At 48.0% G+C, this 7,500-nt stretch overlaps 1 protein-coding gene across 2 annotated transcripts in view; it reads right to left on the reverse strand.

Moving 5' to 3' along the window:
* filip1l (filamin A interacting protein 1-like) overlaps nt 1-7,500 on the reverse strand; it is a 138,643-nt gene that overhangs the window by 88,161 nt on the left and 42,982 nt on the right. The gene's annotated exons all lie outside the window — the stretch shown is intronic.

Genomic DNA, 7,500 nt, shown 5'->3' on the forward strand with positions numbered 1-7,500 from the left:
GATCAAATTTGGCAATAGGCAGCCCAGTTTCAATGAGCAGCATAGTTGCAGTACCTTTTTTTTCCATTTCCTGCACAGTCTTCCTTTAAAGGTCGTAGATTAGAGCCTAATGCGGAAATGGCCCAATGTTACTGAACTGGTGGAAATGGTTCAGTGTTACTGCCCTATCAGCTCTTTTTACTAGGCTTATCGTGCAACACCTAATGAAGCAGCGAAAACATTACTTTCAGATGTGGATTAGGGACATGCACGAATAGGGCTTTTCCTGTCTTTCTGTTTTGCTTTTTTCCCTGCATGACATTTGGATTTGAACTTGAACATGTTATCGATTTCTTTTTTTTGTTTCTGTTTTGGGTTTCTTTAGCAGATCATGTGAAACATTTTTGAAAGACCCATTTTCATTTATTTGATGTGAAGCTTTGTTTGATTTGATGTTTCCCCTGTACATAGTTTTCTCTGTACTGTATAAAGGCTCAAAGAAATAATTTATCGTTGGGTGTGTTTACACATCTTTGTATGTCAGGGAATACTTAGTGTTATTTAGTGAGCACTTACTGTAAATGGTATTTATAGGGAATTCATGACAAGGGGGTAACAGAGGGGGCATTTCACTTCTTCAGCTGCCCCTGATGCCCTTTGGAGGTCAAGCCCTTGCCCCATCTCTGGCCAAGCGGAGGGAAAAGACGAAGACGAATGGCGTTTGCCAGCGTTTCCTCTTTTCCTATCTTTTATTCTCCTCTCTATCCCTCCATTCCGTCGTCAGCCCTTTTAAATCTCCTCCGCCTCGCTCGCCTTTTCTTCTCTGTCTTTACTTAGTGAATGATGTCATGTGTTTGATAAGGATGTGTCACACACATGTGAACTCTTGTTTTGGGGTCACGTGTGTGTGTGTGTGTGTGTGTGTGTGTGTGTGTGTGTGTGTGTGTGTGTGTGTGTGTGTGTGTGTGTGTGTGTGTGTGTGTGTGTGTGTGTGTGTGTGTGTGTGTGTGTGTGTGTGTGTGTGTGTGTGTGTGTGTGCGCATGCATGTGTGCGCATGTGCATGTGCGTGAGGCAGGGAGGCAGGGAGGGCGGGAGTGAGGCTGGAAACTGTGCTTAGGTAATGTCTCAGGAAACAATGTGAGCCAACATTAGCCAGGCAGCAGGCCGCTGTAAAACAGCCTTGATGTACCCCCATAAATAGCGCTCCTTCTTCACTGACTCAGGACCAGATGAGACCAGGGATGGACCACAGAAGGTTAACAACCCCATATCACGGCTCTGACTGGCGCCCAGGGAAGCTGGCGGGGGAGGGAGAAACGGGTCACTTGTCCCGGGCAGACATGGGGCCCAGAACTTGCGCTGTATACTGAATGGGGGGCTTGCAGATGGTTTTGTCCTGGGCCCGGCCAAAGCTGTTAGCGGCCCTGCCAAACTATTAACCTCAACCTTCACGTGCATGTGCAAGAGGCAAATGGTACAGGTCGTACTTTCAGCAGCTATGAAGAACCGTACGTACAAACGAAAACAAACATTACCGCACCGGTCTGGTCGTATAAATAAGAGAGAGAGGACAGAATGTTTCCATACATTTACATTAATCCTGTTAAGTGCATTCATTCACACATGATTTCATTGTCTTGGTTTCAGAAAATTCAAAAATGTACTGAGTTGAAGGCCCAATGTGAGCTATTCGAAAGGCAAAAGCTTATGAATGTAAAATGTATGCTAGCCGCTAGCGCACCAGTTGCAAAGAAGGTGTTGCTATTTTGCTGGCCCGTAGGTAGCTAAGGTCAGCCAGGTCCATGCTATGTGGATTCAGGGGGTTTAGCTGTGTGTGTGTGTGTGTGTGTGTGTGTGTGTGTGTGTGTGTGTGTGTGTGTGTGTGTGTGTGTGTGTGTGTGTATGTGTGTGTATGTGTGTGTGTGTGTGTGTGTGTGTGTGTGTGTGTGTGTGTGTGTGTGTGTGTGTGTGTGTGTGTGTGTGTGTGAGTGTGTGTGTGCGTGTGTGCGTGTGTGCGTGCGTGTGTCTTACGTGCCTGCATGCGTGCACTGCCTGCGTGCGTGCACATGTATGGTACGTATAATATCTTGCCAAAGATTGGAGCTTACACAAACATGACCGGACTCTCAGATGGGTACTTACACACTGGTTTATTCAATTCAGTCCTATGATACATATTGGAGGTACGAGAGCGCCACCAGTTGGTGTGGTGTGACACAATATGAAATACCAATACATCACAACTCCTCCCCTCTTATTCAGTTACCAGGATCCCAAAAAAAATGATCTTGAAAGTATTGCTCCGGAACTTTAACAGTAGCATTACATCTGTAACTAATCCAACCGTTTTGAACATAATATCCTAACTTAAGGGTGAGGGTAGACTGCCTCAACACCTTGAGTGTGTCAGGGGATTATTGTGCCCCATACTTGAGACACCACTCAGTAACTAAACATTTCAGAGATCATACCAGGCAGGTTGTTCAAAGGGTCAGTCTGTCAGGTGGTTTGCACACCCGCCTTGGATATCTGTTCAGTGATGGCTGGGGTGTTGCAGGGTTGTTGTGCGTGTCTGACTGACCTGAAGGTGGTGAGCTTGTTACCGTCACCGGGCTCGCTGTCTCCGACGCGTCACCGGTGTCAGGTATGGCCGGTGCCACGACTGCAGTTGCAGGCGCCACAGGTGTTGGTTGTTTCTCTGCGGCGTGCTGCACGATGCTGGGGTGACAGGCCATCATCTGGTCTGCATGCCGATTCCATTGCTGATTTGACGCAACTTCAACTTGGTATGACCTTGGGCCTGCTTGCGATGTAACCGTACCAGTCATCCACTTTTCCTCCCTCTCCGATAGTCCCGACAAGCACTGGTCTCCCACTTCAAAAGTTCTCTCTTTAGCGTGTGCATCATGGTGTCGCTGTTGGTCCTCTTGCGCTCGCATCCACCACTGCTGAACACCACGCTCGGGTTTCAGCAGGTCTGGCGGGTGCGCAGTCTGCGACGGAGAAACAGCGTCGCAGGTGACTCTTTTGTAGTGGCGTGGGGGTGTTTCGGACTGAGTAGCAGGAAAGCATCAAGTCGCTCCGTTGCACCGAGGCCTGTACCCCTAGAACGACTTCAGAGAGTGTTTTAAATGTCTGCACGAAAACGCTCTGCCAGGCCGTTCGTTGCCGGATGGAAGGGAGCGGAGCGTTTGTGACGTGATGCCATTTTGACGTCAGGAAAGTGGGCAAACTCCTCAAAAGTAAATTGGGGCCCATTGTCACTGACTAAGACCTCTGGTACCCCATAATGACTGAAGAGGCCTCTTAGAACTTCAATGGTATTTTTTTTTGCAGATGAGGTTGAATCCATCAATATGACTTCGGGCCACTTGGAATGAGGCATCCCCACAATGACGAAGAACATGCGCCCCTCAAAGGGGCCAGCGAAATCGATATGAATTCGCTGCCACGGACCTGTTGGCCAGGGCCATGACTGCAGCGGTGTGAGAGAGGGGTTCTTCTGACCTTCGTTGGCACGGTTTCGCATCCTTTGCACCTCTCTCCTCCACCTGTAGATCTAGTCCCGGCCACCACACGTAGCTTCTTGCCAGGGATTTCATCCTAACCACAACCCCGGGTGTCCGGTGTGGAGTTCGTCTAGACATGCTGACGTAGTTTGGGTGGGACTACCACTCGATTACCCCACAATTAAGCAGCCTTGAAGTACGGACAGTTCATCTTTCCGTGTGATGTATGGGCCAAACAGCTGTCCCGCATCCTTGGCTGGTGAAAACGACCCGTCAACGCCATCTCGATCACCTGGGAGAGTGTTGACATCTGCTTTGGTTTGTCTTTTTCACTTCACTGCAGTGGAATTGGGAAACTCTCATGTGTTTTATCAGAAATGACTCGACTGCCCCTTGTGCTTCTTTGTGTTGTGCATGGGCAGCGGCAGACGCGACAGACCGTCCGCGTTACCATGGTCAGCGGCGCATCTGTACCTTATTGTGTAATCGTGTGCTGCCAAGATGAGTGCCCAGCGCTGTAGTCTTGCAGCAGCCATGGACTGGTGTGCTTTGCTAGGGCTCAAGATTGTTGTCAAGGGCCGGTGAATCCGTGAGTAGGGTGAAATGACGGCCAATAAAGGTAGGAATGAAAACGTCTGACTCCAAATATTATTCCTAAAGCCTCTCGCTCAATTTGAGCATAATTCTGCTCTGCCTTGCTAACGGGTGCGCGAAGCGAAGGCTATGGGTCGTTCCTCCCCATTTGGCAGTCGATGCGAGATGACTGCCCCCACCCCATAGGGCGAGGCATCGCAGGCAAGTATAACTGGAAGCCTGGGGTTGTAATGTGTCAGTACACTTTTGCTGGATAGCTGTTCTTTTGCTTTTTGGAAAGCTTCATCACATTTCCTGGACCATTCCCACTTCACCCCCTTGTGGAGTAATGCATTCAATGGGTGTAAAAGTGTTGACATGTTCGGGACAAAGCGTGCGTAATAGTTAATGAGCCCCAGGAAGGAGCGCAACTGAGTCGTATCAGTAGGCACAGGGGCCTCTACAATGGCTTTGATCTTGTCGTCAGACTTGTGAAGCCCTACAGAATCAATCGTGTGCCCCAAGTAATCTAGCGAGCTCCTGAGAACTCACATTTCTCTTTTTGAAGCTCGGAGGCCCAAATTTTTCAAGGCGACTCAGCAGACTTCGAGATTCTTCAGATGGTGTACATCATCTTTGCCTGTGATGAGAATGTCATCAAGAAAACAATGCACATTGGGCAGCCCTTGGAGCACTTGGTCCATAATTCTCTGGAATATGGAGGGTGCAGAGGTGATTCCAAATGGTAAACGATTGTAGCAGAACATGCCCTTGTGGGTGGTGATTGTGAGGTATTTGCGGGAATCTTTCTTAACCGGTACCTGAAGGTAGGCCTGTGAAAGGTCCAGTTTGCTGAAACGATGTCCCCCAGACAAGGACGCAAACAAATCCTCAATGCGAGGTATTGGGTAGTGTTCAGCGCACAGGGCTGGATTCACCGTCACCTTAAAATCTCCACAAATCCTCACACCTCCATTCTTCTTCATGACGGGCACTATGGGGGTTGCCCAGTCGCTGAACTGAACCGGGGCGATAACCCCTTGCTGTAGGAGACGCTCTATTTCCGCTTCGACTTTAGGCCTCAACGCATACGGTACCCCCCGGGCTTGACAGAACTTTGGCTGATGGTCTGGCCTCAGTGTCAGTGACGCTTCAAATCCTTTCAGTGTTCCCAATTCCTTGCTAAACACTTCCGTGTGGCGATTTAGGACATTCTCCAGCGTTTCCTCCTCCCTCACTTGCCTTGTGCCCTGTTCGCACTGTCTTTATTTCACGCCAGTTTATGTTGATGTTCCTTAGCCATTCACGGCCGAACAGTGGTGGTGCCTCTCCTTTAACCACATATAAAGGCAACTTAGCCCTTTGTTTGTTCAATTTAACACACACCTTCAGCATTCCCTCGGGCTGCAGTAACTCCCCTGTGTATGTTTTCAGAAGGACATCTGTCTTGCGTAAACGTATGTGTGCAAATTTGTCTTTGTATAGATGACTGGAGATCAAAGATACAGCGGCCCCAGTATCCAGCTCCATATCCACTGACTGCCCTTCAATTTTTGGTTTAAATCATTGATGATGCTGCATGTCCTGTTTTAACTGCCTTCACTTGTTCTGTGTTCACTGTTGACAACATGTGCAGAGTGAAATCAGAGTCTGAACCTGCAGATGACTCATCTGATGAATTTGCTGCTGCCACTTTATGAATTTTTCCTTTTTCGGCATCTCTGTATTTTTTTTGTTTTATTTGACTGTCTTGTTTTGACTTTGCCTGCTTAGTTTCATTCCGTTTGCTTCTACACACCCGAGCTATATGGCCCTTTTTATTGCAATTGCGGCATTGCTGCTCCTTATAATAGCAGTCACGTTCATGGTGATTCATCTTGCCGCATCGAAAACATTTGTCGCCACCCTGTGGTGCAGACGCGGACACTGCGTGCACTTTCAATGAACTTTTCAAATGCAGGGATTCCCTCGCCACTGTTTCCATTGCCAATGCTACATCGACTGCTTTCTTATAGTCGAGTTTTTCTCCGTCAGTAGTTTCCTTTGGATAGCCTCATTGTTTAGCCCACAAACAAGCCTATCACGCAGGGCATCTTGGAAATGGGCGCCGAAATCACAATGCTCCGATAACTTTTTCAAAACAGGCACATATTGTGCAATTGTCTCCCCCTCTTCTTGATTACGTTTGTGAAATCGGAATCTCTCTGCTATTACTATGGGCTTGGGGGAGAAATGTCCGTCCAGGCTGTCAACTAAATCTTCTAATACTAATACTTCTGGGTTTATCCGGGGCTAGTAAGCTACGCAGTAAGCCATATGTAGTTGCCCCAATGACGCTTAAGAATACTGCCGCCTTCTTTCCAGCGGGAACATCATTTGCTTCAATAAAATGCTCAAACCTCTCGACATAAGTCGACCATTGCTCCGAAGATTCGTCGTAAGCATCAATGTGTCCCAAGAGCGTTGCCATTCTTACTGGTGGTGGTACGGGCAGCGCCTGTGCTTCTCGAGGGGGTTCGTTATGAACAACTTGTTCCTCGATCCGGTTCTCCTGTTCCTCTCCCCCCACTGCTAAAGCTGGGCCCTCTTCATCCGAAACGGACATTAGTGGGTTACTTAACTCGTCGCCAATTTATAATATCTTGCCAAAGATTGGAGCTTACACAAACATGACCGGACTCTCAGATGGGTACTTACACACTGGTTTATTCAATTCAGTCCTATGATACATATTGGAGGTACGAGAGCGCCACCAGTTGGTGTGGTGTGACACAATATGAAATACCAATACATCACAGTACGCGTGCGTGCATGTGTGCCTGTGTGTGTGCCGGCCGTTCCATTATCTTCTGGATGACACCGTGCCCCCCCCCCTCTGCAACATAGCTGAGAGGCAGGTCAAAAGCGAGGCCAGCTGCTGACTTCATTTTGACATGCTGAAAATCCGTCACGGCCAACTGACCTGGAAGGTTTCCTTTCTCAAGCACGCTGACCTCTTCTGCTACACTTTTCACAAAACTGCTATTTATTTTTTTATAATGTATGTGTTTCAGGTATTGGTTTGCACTCTCACTTTACCTCATACATTATTTATAGTTTTTATATTTTTGTTATATTAAACTGTCAAGAAGTGCTCGGCTGTTATACGCATACATATGCACGCTATTACTTTTCCACCATTCCATTGAACATTCAAATTCCTATCGCATCCACTTCGCTGACATCATTTCCTGCCTAAGTTGCCGGAGTCCTGTAAGTTTGAAGGCTCGTTATTGAGTTGCATGGTAAAGCCATTTCCTTTTTAATTGGTTGGACTCAGGGGCAGAGCTATAGGGAGGGCAAGCAGGGCACTTGCCCCTGGTCCCAGGGCCCTCCCGTATTGGTGGTGGGGGCCCTATTGTGAGCTTGGTAAGCTGTATAGGGGGCCCTATAGTGTCT

This window comes from Engraulis encrasicolus, chromosome 12, assembly GCF_034702125.1.
Source record: "Engraulis encrasicolus isolate BLACKSEA-1 chromosome 12, IST_EnEncr_1.0, whole genome shotgun sequence".
NCBI lineage: Eukaryota > Metazoa > Chordata > Actinopteri > Clupeiformes > Engraulidae > Engraulis > Engraulis encrasicolus.